Source organism: Amborella trichopoda, chromosome 2 (assembly GCF_054954075.1).
Source record: "Amborella trichopoda isolate Santa Cruz 75 chromosome 2, AtrichopodaSantaCruz75HAP2 v2.0, whole genome shotgun sequence".
NCBI classification, from domain to species: Eukaryota; Viridiplantae; Streptophyta; class Magnoliopsida; order Amborellales; family Amborellaceae; genus Amborella; species Amborella trichopoda.
The window spans coordinates 19110223-19125885 of record NC_142337.1 but is presented as its reverse complement, the minus strand read 5'-3'; the positions used below and the strand labels follow the sequence as shown (position 1 = coordinate 19125885).

At 32.7% G+C, this 15663-nt stretch overlaps 1 long non-coding RNA gene across 6 annotated transcripts; it reads right to left on the bottom strand.

Moving 5' to 3' along the window:
- Positions 1–260: 260 nt before the first annotated feature.
- LOC110008239 (uncharacterized) lies at positions 261–13005 on the bottom strand. 6 transcript variants are annotated; one of them, XR_016050462.1, is made up of 5 exons: positions 7739–13005; positions 2283–2396; positions 2137–2207; positions 1444–1924; positions 325–1358 (listed from the first exon to the last, which is right to left on the bottom strand). It is a non-coding gene; the product is annotated as an uncharacterized LOC110008239 (long non-coding RNA). The 6 variants fall into 6 exon arrangements; XR_016050461.1 differs by lacking the exon at positions 1444–1924; XR_016050464.1 differs by lacking the exons at positions 1444–1924; positions 2137–2207; positions 2283–2396 and having other exon boundaries at positions 261–1358.
- Positions 13006–15663: the final 2658 nt, after the last annotated feature.

Sequence of the window (15663 nt, the reverse complement as noted above, 5' to 3'; positions counted from 1 at the left end):
TTAGGGTTCTAAGTATTGGCCACCATGCCATTTTTATAAAAGGGTTAGGAAGGCTTTGCATATGGTCTTCCCGAAAGACATTAAACTACGATGTTTAGTTTATTTTCTCTGGAGGTTTTCAGAACCACGAAGTATCAGACCACTCATACCCCTCTACAAAAAGGGAGGCATGAAGATTGGGGAGTGCCTAATCAAAGCCTATGTTCGAAGTAGGCAAGAATGCGTGCTAATTGGTGAGATGCTGCATAAATTCCTTTGAAGTCTCAGAAGCATCAAATGTATTTGTCGAATTTTAAAAGTTAAAGAGAACAAAAGGAAAGCATCTCGAGAGGAAAGCACAATTCCATTACAAACAATCACAGAGTTCAGAAGAAAGGAAAAGAAGAACAATTGAAGATGACTCAGAAACTCTTGAAGCAATGTAGAAGTTTTTCCAGCCTTCGGGGTCTTCTCTTTCACATGTTGCTTGATTGTCTCCATGTCAGCCCTCATCTGTGCAAGACCCTCCTCAACAATGGAGGTTGCAAATGTTATCGTATCCCACCAACGACGTTGGTTGATAACCTCAGGGTAGGAGATTTCCACTCTTTCGACAAGATGGCATGAATGGGCTGCAACCCTCTTGAGTTCTCTCTTTTATGCTGATAGCAGGGTCTCAGTTTTATCAATAAAGTTCAAAATTACGTTCTTACGAGCCTCCGCCTAATCATATTGGTCACAAAGATTCTCCACCAGGCTCTGAATGACCTCCAAGCCCTGCCTTATTTTATAGCTGCTTCTTCGAGCCTAGCATAAGCTTCTTCCCCTTTGCTTATTAAGATAGGGAATGTATGAGCGTTTCTCTTGGTCAGAAGCTATGACTTGAGTGTCTTGAGTGACCCAGTCAGTTAGCCGATGGGGCTTATCTTCAACAGCTCCTATTGACCCGACCCATGATATCATCTGAGATATTGTCGAGGAAATCTCGTGAAGGTCAAATAGGGAGTTGTTCCCAATCGCTCTGAAGAGTGTCCTCACTACACTGGCACTCATCTCCCTCTGAAATTTACTGATTAAAGAAGGATCTTTGAGCATTGACTCTACAAGGCTCTAGAGATCCTCAACAAGCGCAACCAAGTCCTCTAGGAGATCATGTTTCGACACCTCAGGGACCTCGGTAGTGCTCGATACCTTGAGAACCTTGATCTTGGCCCCTCCAAATTTAGTACCCAAAAGGTGAGTTGCAGAGCTCACAGCTTCAGCGCTTGCCACAGTTGCACCAACAACATCCTTTGGGCTTCCTTGTGGCACAACAGTATCAAGAGAGGCTTGAGTAGCCTAAATCCTAGCCCCGTCTGTGGTCTAAGTGAAGGCTGAACCTGAAAATCACAATGAAAAAGTAAGAAATATAAACTGGACTGATTAGGTCCCTCTCAAAATAATAAAAAAGGAGTTTTCGAATACTTGGAAGTTTGGTCCTATCAAACTTGACTGGCAAAGCTGGAAGTCCGGACTCAGGAGGATCACCATAAGAGAACTCGCCTCTATCCAATATATCATGGACGATGGCAAGCCTAGTGTTTATGTCAGCTTCGGTGAGTAATGATGTAGCCAACGAATCCATTTTTAACACAACAACTACAGTGGATGAGTTAACCGTCAGAGGATCTTTCTCCTCGGCGCAGAATTTTCCTATTACCTTCCTGAGTTCATCTACCGCAGGTTCAGCCTTCGAAGCAGAACTTTTTATCATGCCATGATCAGAAGAAGAGCCTTCACCCTTCAAGGCATGAATAAGCCCCTCTTCTTAATCCAATGAAGTCTACATTTTCTTAGCCTCCGTTTTCTCACAAATAACTGGATACCTTTCTTTGGGCACCTCTGAGTTTAAAGCCAGAGAGTTTGGAGAGGAAAAGATTAGGTCATGAGAAAGTAGATTGTGTACCTGTATGAAATCTTCTATTGTAATTTGTTGGATTGCTTTGAAAGATAACTACTCATCTTCTGACATACTCAAGTTTGGGGTTATTGAAATTTGTGTTTCGAGCATAACTTGGGATTGTACAAATTCACTATTTAATGAACTATAATAGATGAAAAAATTGAGGATGAAATTCTTTAATGTAAGGCATGTAATGAATAAGTTATTGAACATACCATGAAGCGAATATTTGGATCAAGGGATTCTGAAATGATCTTTGTTATTGGGGTCGACTTTATTTGAAAAGCTGCCATAAAAGATTGAGATGAATATGAATTCTTACAAATTATATTAATAGAACAATTTAATATGTGAAGTTTACCTCTGTAGTAGTCTTGGATTTTCATGTATGTGAATATGACTGGCTTTCTAATTAAACTTGCTTCCACTCCTGTATCTGCCAAATTTGCCCATAAGCTGACATGTAGTGTCTCCTCTGTTGACAAAATAGTAAAGTTATTTTTAGAAATAAAATAATTATTGTATCATGAAGGAATGATAAAGTATAGTATATGTAGTATGAAAACATGAGTTATCGTACTTGTCATTCATGATATGAACATTTCTTAATGACACTAAAGTATTGTTATTTCTTTGCGCTGTTACACATTCTCCGATATCCATTATGATGAGAAGGATGTATGCAATCATGAAAGAAACAAAAATGAACATACATGAAGTATGTGAATGAAGAATGTTATCATGCGATTATAAAAATATTTACGAACAGTAGTGGTGATTCTTAGATATTGAGAAAGTGAGTCGAAGTCCTTGAATTGGTACTTCTTTTCAAGAGGGAAGTCTTCTTCATTTTCAAGTGAAATTAAGGTTATATCAGAGTATATGGTTAGATCTAGAGGATTGTCAATTAGCATGTACTGTTGAGGAGTATGATTGATTCTTGGGTTGTGGATTCGGTATAAGTTTCCCTCCTTCAAGTTTGATTTGAATAAGTCAATGTCTCTATGAAAAATGGTTGCGATAATATCAGCACCCTCTAAAATTCAGTGAATTATATGATGAAAAATATAAGTTACTCACTAAATTTTTTTTATCAAGTATAAGTCAAGCTTATTTACCACTCAATGATGATGCTGCCATTTCCCGTGACCAAAAAAAGGAAGATACATTACTTAGTGAAATAACACTATTAAATGTTGATAAATGAGAGAAGATCATGTTGACTATATGTATAGAAGATAAATATCAATAGATAATGAAGAAAATTACATTGTTACGAAAATATTTTTGTGTAGACAATGTTTTTTGTGCAGTAACCCTTGATATGTTGAATATTTTTCTTTTTGTGAATATTTTAGTATTCTTCATAGATGTTCCTCAAGATAATACTACATAAAGTTGTCTATGACTAAACACATCATCTGGTAGATAGATTCCCACATTTTGTATTGTATGTCCTTGTGATTTGTTGATAGTCATTGCAAATGCTAAGTGAACTGGAAATTGTTTTCTTTTAAAGCTTATTGGTAAGCTTATTATATCTTCAGAAGGTTGTAGTGGAATTCTTGGAATAAATACTATGTTTCCGGCATGGCTTCCTGAAGGAATTTTAGCTTCTATTAGATTTCTTTGAAATGATTTCCAAATAAGTTTTGTACCGTTATACATTCCATGTTTTGGATTTAAGTTTCGTAAGAGGACTATTGGTACACTTTTTTTTAATCGTAGTATATGTGGTGGCAGCCCACTTGGTTTTAGAGAGTTGATGTATTCTTTTGAGGATAAGCTGTATTTATCATCTATAGCAGAATCAAAACTATAATAGATTTGTTCTTCTTTGGAAAAATTTGATATAACAATATCATTTACTTCATGAACAATATCATTTTTCTTGGCTAATATGCAAGTGTCCATAACAGCTGAAAAATCTCTAAAAATTTCTCTTGTAAACTTGTAAATTTCATTTTTTTCATCCATCACATTGAATGCTATTTCATTTGGTAATCGAACAAATTCTTTGTCATACGTTTTTTCAATTCCATCTCTAATACGAATTAAATATGAGGCAAACTCAGGATCATGAAGTGCTCTCATACTTTTATGTAGTTTGAATGTTGTAATCATTAGCAATAAGATAGATTTAGTTAAACATGAATTGACTATTTCGGTTCGAGTTCTTCTTGAAATAACTGGTAGTATTTGTCTAAAGTCTCCTCCGAGGATAACAATTTTCCACCAAATAGATTATTGTTTGACATGATATCTTGCAGGGATCGATTTAGACATTCAAAGGCATATTTTGATATCATTGGAGCTTCATCCCATATAATTGTAACTAATTCTCTAAAGAGTGTTGCAGTTTCACTTAGTTTTGAGATACTACAAATTGAGTTGTTTTTAGGATTTAGAGGTATTTTAAATCTTGTTTGAGCTGTAGTACCTCCAGGAAGGTTAGTTGCTGCTATTCCTGATGATACAGTAGCTAAAGCAATATTTCTTTTTTTATGGATAAATGCTAATAAGGCACGATATAATAATGTTTGTACTGTTCCTCCAGGTTCATCAACAAAGAAACAATTTTTTGCCTTTTTTTATTGCATGTTTGATAGTCTTATAAGCCGATTATTGTTCCTCATTTAACTGAAGATATAACTTTTCATCTTGTTCTAATATTGGAATTGACATTTGTTCCTCATTGAGTCTATTCAAGTGACCATTGTAATTATGTTCAGGGAGATCAAAATCAACAAAACATTTCCCAAAGTATGCCATTAGTCTATTCATTTCATGAACTAAATATACTAAGATGTGTTCATCCTTTAAAGTTCTTGATTTCAAATCCTCTGTTACTGCGTTGTAAGCAAAATCCCATAGTTCTTTTGTATTATTTGGATTGCAATGTAATAATATAGTTATTATTAGTTGACGTAAAGCATATGGCATTTTATAATTAATACATTCTTTGATACATTCTAAGAGATCATTATTACCCTCGAGTAATTGTATTTTTATCTGTACTTTTTTTTAATATTGAACATATATAATTGTCAATTGTTAGTAAGTCTTTGTAAGAGGGAGGTCCTTTTACATGGTTTAGTAGAAGTCATAAATAGTATTTTTCACCATATGTAGGATTCGCCATATAGATTCTTCCAATAACTTTTTTATTTCTTTTTTCAACCATGCTTTGGTTTTTTCTTTCCATGTATGTGTTTCTAGGAAGTTCTGATATGTTATTCATTGATCCACACGTGTCCGCTTGCATTTGACAAATACATTTTAATTGAGTAACCAACATAAACAATATAGTTTAAAGTAAAAAATACTCGTTGTATTTAAAATATAAAAATATCTATTGGCTTTAAAGAACTTTATTTGTTTCGTTTTGTGTATGTTGGGATCTGCTAATATATTATACAAATTTCGATCTTAATTGAAATGTCAAGATTGTTCGTTTGGCAGATGTAATGGAAGTCGATAAACTGAAGGTGTCATATAATTTAGGTCAAATCCAAATATTCTCCATGCTGCCTCCGGTGGTGGTACCCATCGTGCATTACGAAATTCTTTTATCTCATCAATAGTTGTATTTTCGTTTTTAGGAGCTATGATAATTTTGATTTTATCATGTCCTTTATATATATATATATATATATGGTTTGTCTAGAGTTAACAACCCCTCAAAATACAAATGTTCAAGTTAGAAGGATTTGTGATGGGTGTATTTATCAAAACAATCATTATTTTTTTATTAAAAAATTATTTAAATAGATAACTTTACTATTAAGCAAGGGAAAATTTGAAATTTTTACAAAAGTACAATGGCATTTTGGAAGTTAGTGTCCTGAATGTTTATTTGTAGAGTGTCATTATCCTTTAATTAAAATTTCAAGTTTATCCCTTATAGAGATGAGAAAAGTACCCTTTGTCTTGTAATAATAATTATAAAATTGCCTCCCAAAAGTAAATTTTTTTAAAAAATAGACTATAAAATTAATAAAGCCACCGTTCACAACTCTCTCTATCTTGATCCTTTGTAATTTGAAGGGTTGTGAAGTTTAGATTATCCCATATATATATATATATATATATATATATAGAGAGAGAAAGAGAGATAGATATTTAACAAATTTGATGGTGGAACACATTTCTACATTAATATGACAATTATATTTTAATAGGAGATTAGGATTGTAACGAACTACCCATTTACTGTCAATTGTCTCATCACCAAGTAGAAAAGGGGTACAATGTTTTGACCTTCTGTAAATTGAAAAGTTGCTATATGACAATGTTGTAGTTTCCGAATGATTTCTTGGGTAGTGTTTTTACATTCATTATTTCGTAAGCATTATGTTCTTTTTCCGATTCCGCACGGTCCATCAATCATGTGTTTCTTGACTCGTTCATATCAAATAGGATAAATATCTTTATTTGGTATTTTAGCAGAGACTATTTTCTCAACATGATCACTAGATCTAATTTTGTCATTATTTTTTAAAATTAGTCGCATATGTGCATGTGGCAACTCTCGTTTTTAGAATTCAATGACATAAACATAAGAAAAAATTGTTCCGAAAATGTTTTTTTCTAATGTAGTTCATTTGAGGTCTTGAAATTTTTCTCTAAATACTCAGGTCGAATTTGTAACTTGTAACAGTAATATTCTCTACATGAGACATTTTGTTTTTTCCGAAATTTATCATTTTGTATCTTCAATATATTATTTTACCATCCGTATTCACCAAAAGGGGATTGTAAGAGATATTGTAGTGGATCATAGCATCTGTAGTAATCAGGTATTGTTTCTAAGTTGTTTGATCGTGATTAGATTGACACAGTTCATACTCCAAGTTCTTTATCTTCATTTACAGTAATCGAAACTGCTGCCACTTGTGATGCAGTAGGTTTGTTGTTTACTCGTTGATGTAGGTTATTATTTTGTTCCAACACTATCTTATGTTCTTTTAAGTTTTTCGATTTCAACAAGATTTCCAAACACTTTCATAAAAGGATTGTATATTCTTAATGTGGTTTGAATGTGTTCAACTACTATTGGATCTAAATTGCTTATTTGGTGTAATCTGTTGCTTGTCTCATTTTCTGTATCGTAATAATAATATAATTGTAGAAATCTCGGTTTTATCAATTTTTGGAATCAATTATGGAACATAGGGGTATACCTGACCTCTTGTTTTAAATATGTAAACTCATTTTCTGTGACAATGATTTTCCATTGTTTCAGGCACTGAGAATATAGTGAACTGAAACAATGAATTATATTCTCAGGTATTTGCTTGGAATATTTTGCAATGATCCTATAAATAATTCCCATATTTCTAAAGGAGTCTCTGTGTATGATAGTAGAATATGTTCCTTGTAGCAACAAAAGTTGGGTGGCTCATATTGTAGTCTCATCACGTGACAATGTGAGCAAATTGAAAGTATCCTTAAGTAGTTTTTCATAAATTCGAAATCTGTATTGAAAATTTGTTTGAGAACTAATGTATCATCTTGTGTGGTATGTTTGATCTTTTGTTTGTCGTGTGTTCTAGTTATGGTACGCATTTATGTTGCATAATGATCTTCCCTAGATTGCTTGCATATTGGTGTTTGTTTTTGCTTCCCTATATGCGGCATTATTATGCCTTGAAAGAAAAAAGATACTGATTAGTAAAAAATTATTGGAGAAGAACGTGAGTGCCATTGTAATACCTGATCTAAGAGAGTAAAAAAATGATTACAATGATGATGGACATTGTAGCGAAGATATATAACTACAAAATAGTTAACAAATCGAATTAATATGGTTTGTACCTTTGCTTGCAAATGTCTTTAAGCTTTCCAAATTGTTGACTGTCTAAAATTTTCCTGTAAATAAATAAATGTCAGTACTGCTTATAAATAATTATTAACATACAAAAAAATAAAGTCAGTCAGTTGGTTTGAGATTTTCATTTGTTGAAGCAAGTACAATTACTATCCATGTCTTTCCTTATATATAAAAAATACTGAGATTAGCTTACTAGCTCATATGAACATATGTATTCATATGAGCCCAACGGTTCAGATTGAATCTGGACCGATCTAATGGTCATGACTTCATTTCGTATTTGAATTTTAATATTTTTTATAAAAATCCAAATAATTTAAAATTTTAGACGCGTATTCTTCAAAAAATTGAGAATCTAATAAAAATATATAATTTTCTTTTGTAAGAAATAAATTGACCAAAATACCCCTGAAACGTTTCTAGGGTATTTTGGTCAATTTATGTTTTACGAATTATTTTTAAAATATTTTTATTAAGTGCGACTTGATGAGAAGAATACATGCCTAAATATTCAAATTATTTGAATTCATAGAAAAATAATTAAAATTCAAATATGAAATGAGGTCGTGACCATCAGATCGGCCCATATTAAATTTGGGTCGTTGGGCTCATATGTTCATATGAGCTAGTGGGCTAATATCAGCATTTTCCTATAATAATGAACAAAAATAATATTATTGTACATATAATTTGGAAAAGTTACATTAAAGTACCTTTCTAATGAATAAGCAGTATGAGATAGAAGATGCACACACAACAATCCCTTTCAAGTAAAGATTTAGGAGAAGTTCAAAAGACATATAGAAACGGTTATACCTGTTATTTTTTTTTATACTTTTAGGATTTTTCCAAAGAAAATCTTGATTGGAACCTTTATAAATGATAATTTCAAAGGACATTTCAAGCCTCGAGGTAAACCTATTTAAAAGTGCTAATTTGAAATTCAAACATAATTTGTATAGAAAATTTTCTTTTGCTCCATATAAACAATTATATAAATAGTAAAATAAAATTAATAAACATTACATGTTATTTAATGAGTTGGTGTTTTTAATGTCAACTTTGTTTACTTGTAATAAGGTCGCCCTACAAAGATCAAGGCGATGTCATATTTAAGAATATGAAGTTCTACTATACAATAGACATATGAAATATCATCTAAAGATTTACTTTATGTGGGAATCTAGAGTGAAACTTACTTGAGGTTTCATGAATTTACTTTATGCACATCAAAAAAGACAACTTGCCTTAGTTTTGCTTTTATCATTATGATTTTTTTAATCTTCTATCTCAAGTTACCATCTTCTCCATCTGAATCTTTCGCTTCCTTTCAAGTAGTAGCTCAACAAAAATTCATATAGAAAATCCTAATGTTTAAATTGTTTGATATAAACATCCTACTAACATCTAGTGTGTACTATCTAACAATAAAAAAATTTACTTCATATGGACTCAAAAAAGAGCAGCTTACCTCAACTTTACCTTTACCTTTTTTATTCTTTGAGTATGTACTTTGTCAGCATGTTCTTTATCTAAGTCTTTCTTCTCTTTTGAATAGTAGCTCAAGAAATATAAAGAATTCTAAGTTTAAATTTTCTTGTGAGCTAGACATCCCATCAATATGTAGCATGTACTATCTAAGAATCTTAGAGATACATTCAGATATAATCTAAACGCCCAAGGTACTAATCGGATTTCAAATAGTTGCTAAGAAAAATACATATGGAAAATCCTACGATTTACATTTGATTTAGATATCCTACGCACATTTGGTGTGTACAATCTAACATTAAAAAATTTATTTCATATGGACCAAATAAGAGTAGCTTACCTCAACTCTACTTTTACCTTCTTGATTTTCTGAAGTTTGTTCGTGGTCAGCTTGTTATGTGTCTAAATCTTTCTTCTCCTTTGAATAATAGCTCAAGAAAAATTTATCTAAGTACGATGTAGTATTTAAGAATATTTAAGATACATCCTGATTTTTTGAAACCTGAACTTGGTTAGCATGTTCTAAGAATTTGATTAATACTTTTAGAGAAAATATTTTAATTTAAAAGTAGATTCATGAAATTACAACTCTAATTTTATAGTCCAATGTAGTTTTAAAGAGATGCCATAACAAAATTCATGTCTTGTTAGAAGATTTTATTTTTTAAAGGAAACATGCACAGAAGAAGGGAGCAACTTACCTGAGGTTTCAAGAATTTAGTTCATGTGGACCAAAAAAGAGCAATTTGCCTCAGCATTGGTTTTAACCTCCTGATTTTTTGAACCTTCTACTTTGTTACCATTTTCTTAGGTTGTATCTTTCTCTTCCTTTCATTTAGTAGCTTAGGAAAATATATATTTGAAAAATCTTAAGATTTATGTTGTTTTCATCTAGATATCCTATCAACATCTGGTGTATACGATCTAATAGCAAAAACATTACTTCATATGGACCAAAATAGGACAGCTTACTTCAGCTTTGCCTTTTACCTTCCTGATTTTCTGAAGTCTGTACTTGGTCAGCATGTTCTGTTTCTATATCTTTTTTCTCCTTTCAAGTATAGCTCAACAAAATTTATTAAATTCTAAGATCTAATTTCGTTGTGAGAAATAATCTCTAATATACCTATTGTCATATATGTAATAATTCTTGTAGATAAAAAAAAAGCAATTTACCTCAGCTTTGCCTTATAATAATATTAAAAACCGCTTAATAACCCAGTTAGTTGTTTTGTACTTCTAGAAATGGCTTTCTTCAGTTCTGATGAAGTTTGTTATAATTCAAATAAAAACAAAACAATTTTTCTCTCTCATTCAGCTGAAAATCTTAAGAGAGAGAAGAATGCTTCTTGGAGATCAAGGTCGTAGCTCAAAATGAAAGAGGTTCTAGATTTTTTTTTAAATCGGAAAAATGTTCTACATTTCATATGAGAAAGCCATTTATTCAACATTAGAAAATTGTATAAGAGTATTAAAAAAATTCTTTTCTTCACAATCCACAACATACTTTTGCATAACATCTCAATCTCAGAGCAAACCATATTTTCTTTTGAGAAGAAAAAAAAAAAAAAAAATACAAACCCTACTTAAAAATGTAAATTCGATAAAATTGTTTAAGAGTATTAAAAAATTGTTTTTTTTCACAATCCTCAACATAATTTCACATAACATCTCAATCTCAGAGCAAATCATATTTAAAAATGTAAATTTGGTATTAATCATTAATTTCAGAGGAAACAATTGAGGACTTGCTATAAAATTATTTTCTACAAAGAAAACATTTGGCCAAAATCTACGCATAGAGATAAACCAAGCAATATCCCATTTTCAGAGCATATTACTATAAAAAATACAAATTTTAAAATATTGTCTAATTTCAGAGCAATCAATTCAAGACTTTCTTCTAAATTCTCTTCCATAAAGAAAACTTTGGCTAAAATCCATATAAAAGGACAAATTGAGCATCTTACCTCAACTTTGATAATTAAAAGCTTCAACCTGCTTAATAAATCATCAAAATTATCAATATGTTGTTGTTGATTTTGTATAATCCCTAATTTCAGAGGAATCAATTTAGGACTTGCTATAAAATTGGAAACCTCAATATGTTGCTGCTGATTTTTTATAAACAAATTTTCCCGAAAAAGTGATATGAAAAATCCATAGTTTCACTTTAAGATTTCAGATGCGATGCAAACACTAAACAAAATTCTATTATCCATAATCATTAGGTGAAAAGGCTGGAAAAAATGATGTGCAATTAATCCCTAATTTCAGAGTCAGCAATTCCTAGAAAAAAAAAGAAATCTTCATGAAGGAAAAATTAGGATAAAATATTTACATTGATAAACAAAGCAACTTACCTCAACTCTGAGATGCAAGCATTGACCCATTATTTTGTTATTTTCAAATATATGGTATTGTTCTACATTTCATGTGAGAAAGCCATTTAATCAACATCAGAAAATTGTATAAGAGTATTTAAAAAATTCCTTTCCTCATAATCCTCAACATAATTTCACATAACATCTCAATCTCATAACAAACCACATTTAAAAATGCAAATTCGGTATTAATCATTAATTTAAGAGGAAACAATTGGGGACTTGCTATAAAATTATTTTCCACAAAGAAAACATTCGGGCAAAATCTACACACAGAGATAAACCTAGTAACATCCCATTTTCCGAGCAGAATACTATAAAAAATACAAATTTTAAATTATTGTCTAATTTCAGAGCAATCAAGTCAAGACTTACTTCTAAATTCTCTTCTATAAAGAAAAATTTGGCTAAAATCTATATACAGAGACAAATTGAGCAACTTACCTCAACTTTGACAGTCAAAAGCTTCAACCTACTCAATAAATCATCAAAATTATCAATATGTTGTTGTTGATTTTGTATAATCCCTAATTTCAAAGGAATCAATTTAGGACTTGCTATAAAATTGAAAACCTCAATATGTTGTTGCTGATTTTTATGAAAGAAATTCCACGAAAAAGTGAAATGAAAAATCTATAGTTTCACTTTGAGATTTCATATGCAAACACTAAACAAAATTCTATTATCCATAATCATCAGGTGAAAAAGATGAAAAAAATGATTTGCAATTAATCCCTAATTTCAGAATCAGTGGTTCCTAAAAAAAAAAATTTATGAAAAAAAAATTAGGGTAAACTATTTACATTGATAAACAGAGCAACTTACCTCAACTCTGAGATGAAAGCATTGACCCATCATTTTGTTATTTTCCAATATATGGTATTATTTGTCAAAGAGAAAATAGTTTAAAAGAGAGGAAACCCTAAAAAATATTCCTTTTATGCTCCATACATCTATTGAGAAAACATTTCTGTATATATACGGTAGGTTATAAAATCTCATACCTGAAATGTTGTCTTTAACATCGTGAATGCGGTGGGAATAGAGAGTCGATGGTGGAGAGAGATCCCGTCGTGAGTTTTCTGGTGCAGGAGAGGATCGCTCGTTGTTTTTCTATGAAGAGAGAGAGGCAGTGCTGCTTTTATGGGAAGAGAGAGGTGGTGCTGGTTTTATGTGACGAGGGAGAGAGAGGCATAGTTTCTAAGATCATGCATTGTTCAACCGAAGTTGCTTTGTTACTCTTTATTTTGGTATCCAAACCAAAATCCGAGGCTAACTCCGGAGCTGAGATGAAACACTTGATCGACACATGGTCAGGAACCTGCTCACATTATATATATTGAAGATGAGTAATGATACTATGAGACCCTCCCACATCCATGTGAGTAGGATCTCAAAAGATCACCATTAAATTTTGGCACAGATCTCTAAAAAATTTATTCAGTCAAGCCCCCACCCATGTGATAACTTTTCTAAAGATTTAACTCAAATTTTAATGGTGATCCTTTGGGGTCCTACTCACATGGGTATGGGAGGTTCTCATAGTGTCATTACTTATAGAAGATAGAGTAATGATACTATGAAAACCCACACCCATGTGAGTAGGACCCCAAAGGATCACCATTAAACTTTGACACAGATATCTAGAAAAGATATCAATAAACCCATTCACCGAAGTTCCACACTCATGTGATAACTTTGCTAGATATCTGTGTCAAAATTTAATGGTGATCCTTTGGGATCCTACTCACATGGGTTTGGAGGGTCTCATAGTATCATTACTCATAGAAGATAGAGTAATGATACTCTGAGACCCTCCCACCCCCATGTGAGTAGGACCCCAAAGGATCACCATTAGATTTTGACACAGATATCTAGAAAAGTTATCAATAAACCCATTCACCCAAGTCCCACACCCATGTGATAACTTTTTCAAAGATCTGTATCAAATTTTAATGGCGATCTTTTGGGGTCCTACTCACATTGTAGGAGTAAAATCTCTTGAGGTACATGGCATTGATGGGTTATTTAATTCTTGTCCTTCATGATTTTTGAGTTTGTAGGTATTGCCTAGGTGGGTTTGAACTATGACTTATGACCCTCCCCAATTAGGTTTGAATTTTCATAATGGGTGAGGGACTGTCAAGTGAAACATTTTCTTTTTACCAACTTCCCTACTCTGAATTCTTGAGGAACCACCTTCTTTCAGTGCGCTCGCCAAATGCTATGTGTTTATTATTGAAAATCCGGGCAAGGGGCTTCACCCTCGCATTGGTTTTGGGTGCAAATAATTCGAAGGGTTGGAAGAGAATGGGTCCCATCAAATTACATTCCGAGGGAGAGTAAGGCCACCAGGTCGTATCCCTTGCGGATGCCAGCAAAGCTGGCTTCCCACCTATTTCAAACTTGGAACTCAACGAGAAGATTTATAAAGAGGGTTTGAAGGCAAAAAAGAGATCTTAGGGAAAGAGATTTAGAAAAAGGAGGAGAGAAGATAAGCATAAATAAACTAACAAGCTAAGGAAGTAAAGATACACATGAGTAAAGAATTTAACTATAAATAATAAAAAGAACAAGAAGGTGAAAAGCATGGAGACTATCTATTAGTAACTAATTATTTGAGTAAAGGGACAAATAAGATCCTAAATGAACTAAGCTTCAAAACAAGAGAATAAAGACAAAAGGAGAGAGAGAGAGAGAGTAATGTGCATTAAGTGAGATGAAGATGAAGATGGAATGAAATATTAAAGAGAGGAAGTAGATGAGAAAGGGAATGAAAGTATGGTAGTAAATGGAAGAAATAGAGAGGGGTGTATACAAAATAAAAATAAAAAGTTATAAAAAATATAAAAGAGGGAGAAATGAGACTAAACTATTAAGTAATAACAAAAATAAATACAGAGAGAGAGAAAGAGAGAGAGAGAGAGAGAGAGAGCCAAACTATAAGATGAAAAGAAAGGCGAAGGAGAAATAACTACAAATAAATAAGAATAAATGTTATATGAAAGAGGATGAGAGAAGGAGTTAAGTCATAAATGAAAAGAGCATAGAAACTAAGAAATATGATCCCACTCACAAGTTAAGCATGCAATCACTAAACAAAGAAATTAGAATGATGAACAAAAGAAAATCTATGCAAAAAGATAAAGAAGGAGGAGATGCTACATTGAATAAAATAGAGTGTTGGAAGACATTTTCATCATCATGGGTCCTCGGTCAATAAAGCTAAATAAACAGTGGAAATTCCAACAGTCTTAGAATGACCCCAGAACTGGTCAAGACTTCATGAGGACTCCTAAAAGTCTACTGCTAAGTTTCGTCGCATTCCGATATGTCTAAGGCAATACAGATTGATAAACAGTTTCGTCAGAATCAGCCTCTCTCACCCTGAAGCGAACCCCTATAACTACAATTATATTTTCGATGCATCAAATTGATATGAGACAACCTCCATTGTATCCAGAACTCAGCGGTGAAATTTCAGCTTAAACAGACATTCCATGAAGAAGTTATAGGCAAAAGAGTGAAACAGGAGGAGCTGCATGCTATTCCCGCGCGACCACCTTGCAACTCAACTCCATTAAAGGGGCAGTCACGAATACTGACTTTCGACACTCATATCTCACCCGTCTCAAGTCGAATCATGTTCAAATTTTGTGAACGTGTTCGTCTCGTCAAGACGAGCATTTCGATATGTGGCACACCCCGCGACGACACTCGAGCGCGAAGAACAGATAATGAGAAATTGTTGATCCGTGAGGAAAGTTGCAAGAAAATTAGCAGCGTTGCACCTCGCTCGAGAGGCCAAGTCACACCGTTCGTGAACCCAATCGACGTGAAACCAGTTCCATTGTGTACATAAGGTCTAGGGCTATCTCAAGTCCGAACATTGTACATGATGAACGATCGGATTCAGTACACGAAGCCGAAGAATTAACTGTAAATTTCGACGCCAAAATTCCAGATTCTGACCAAAACTCCAATGTTGCAAAATCTTTGTGCAGACATGGAATCGAGCTGTGTTTGTTGCAACA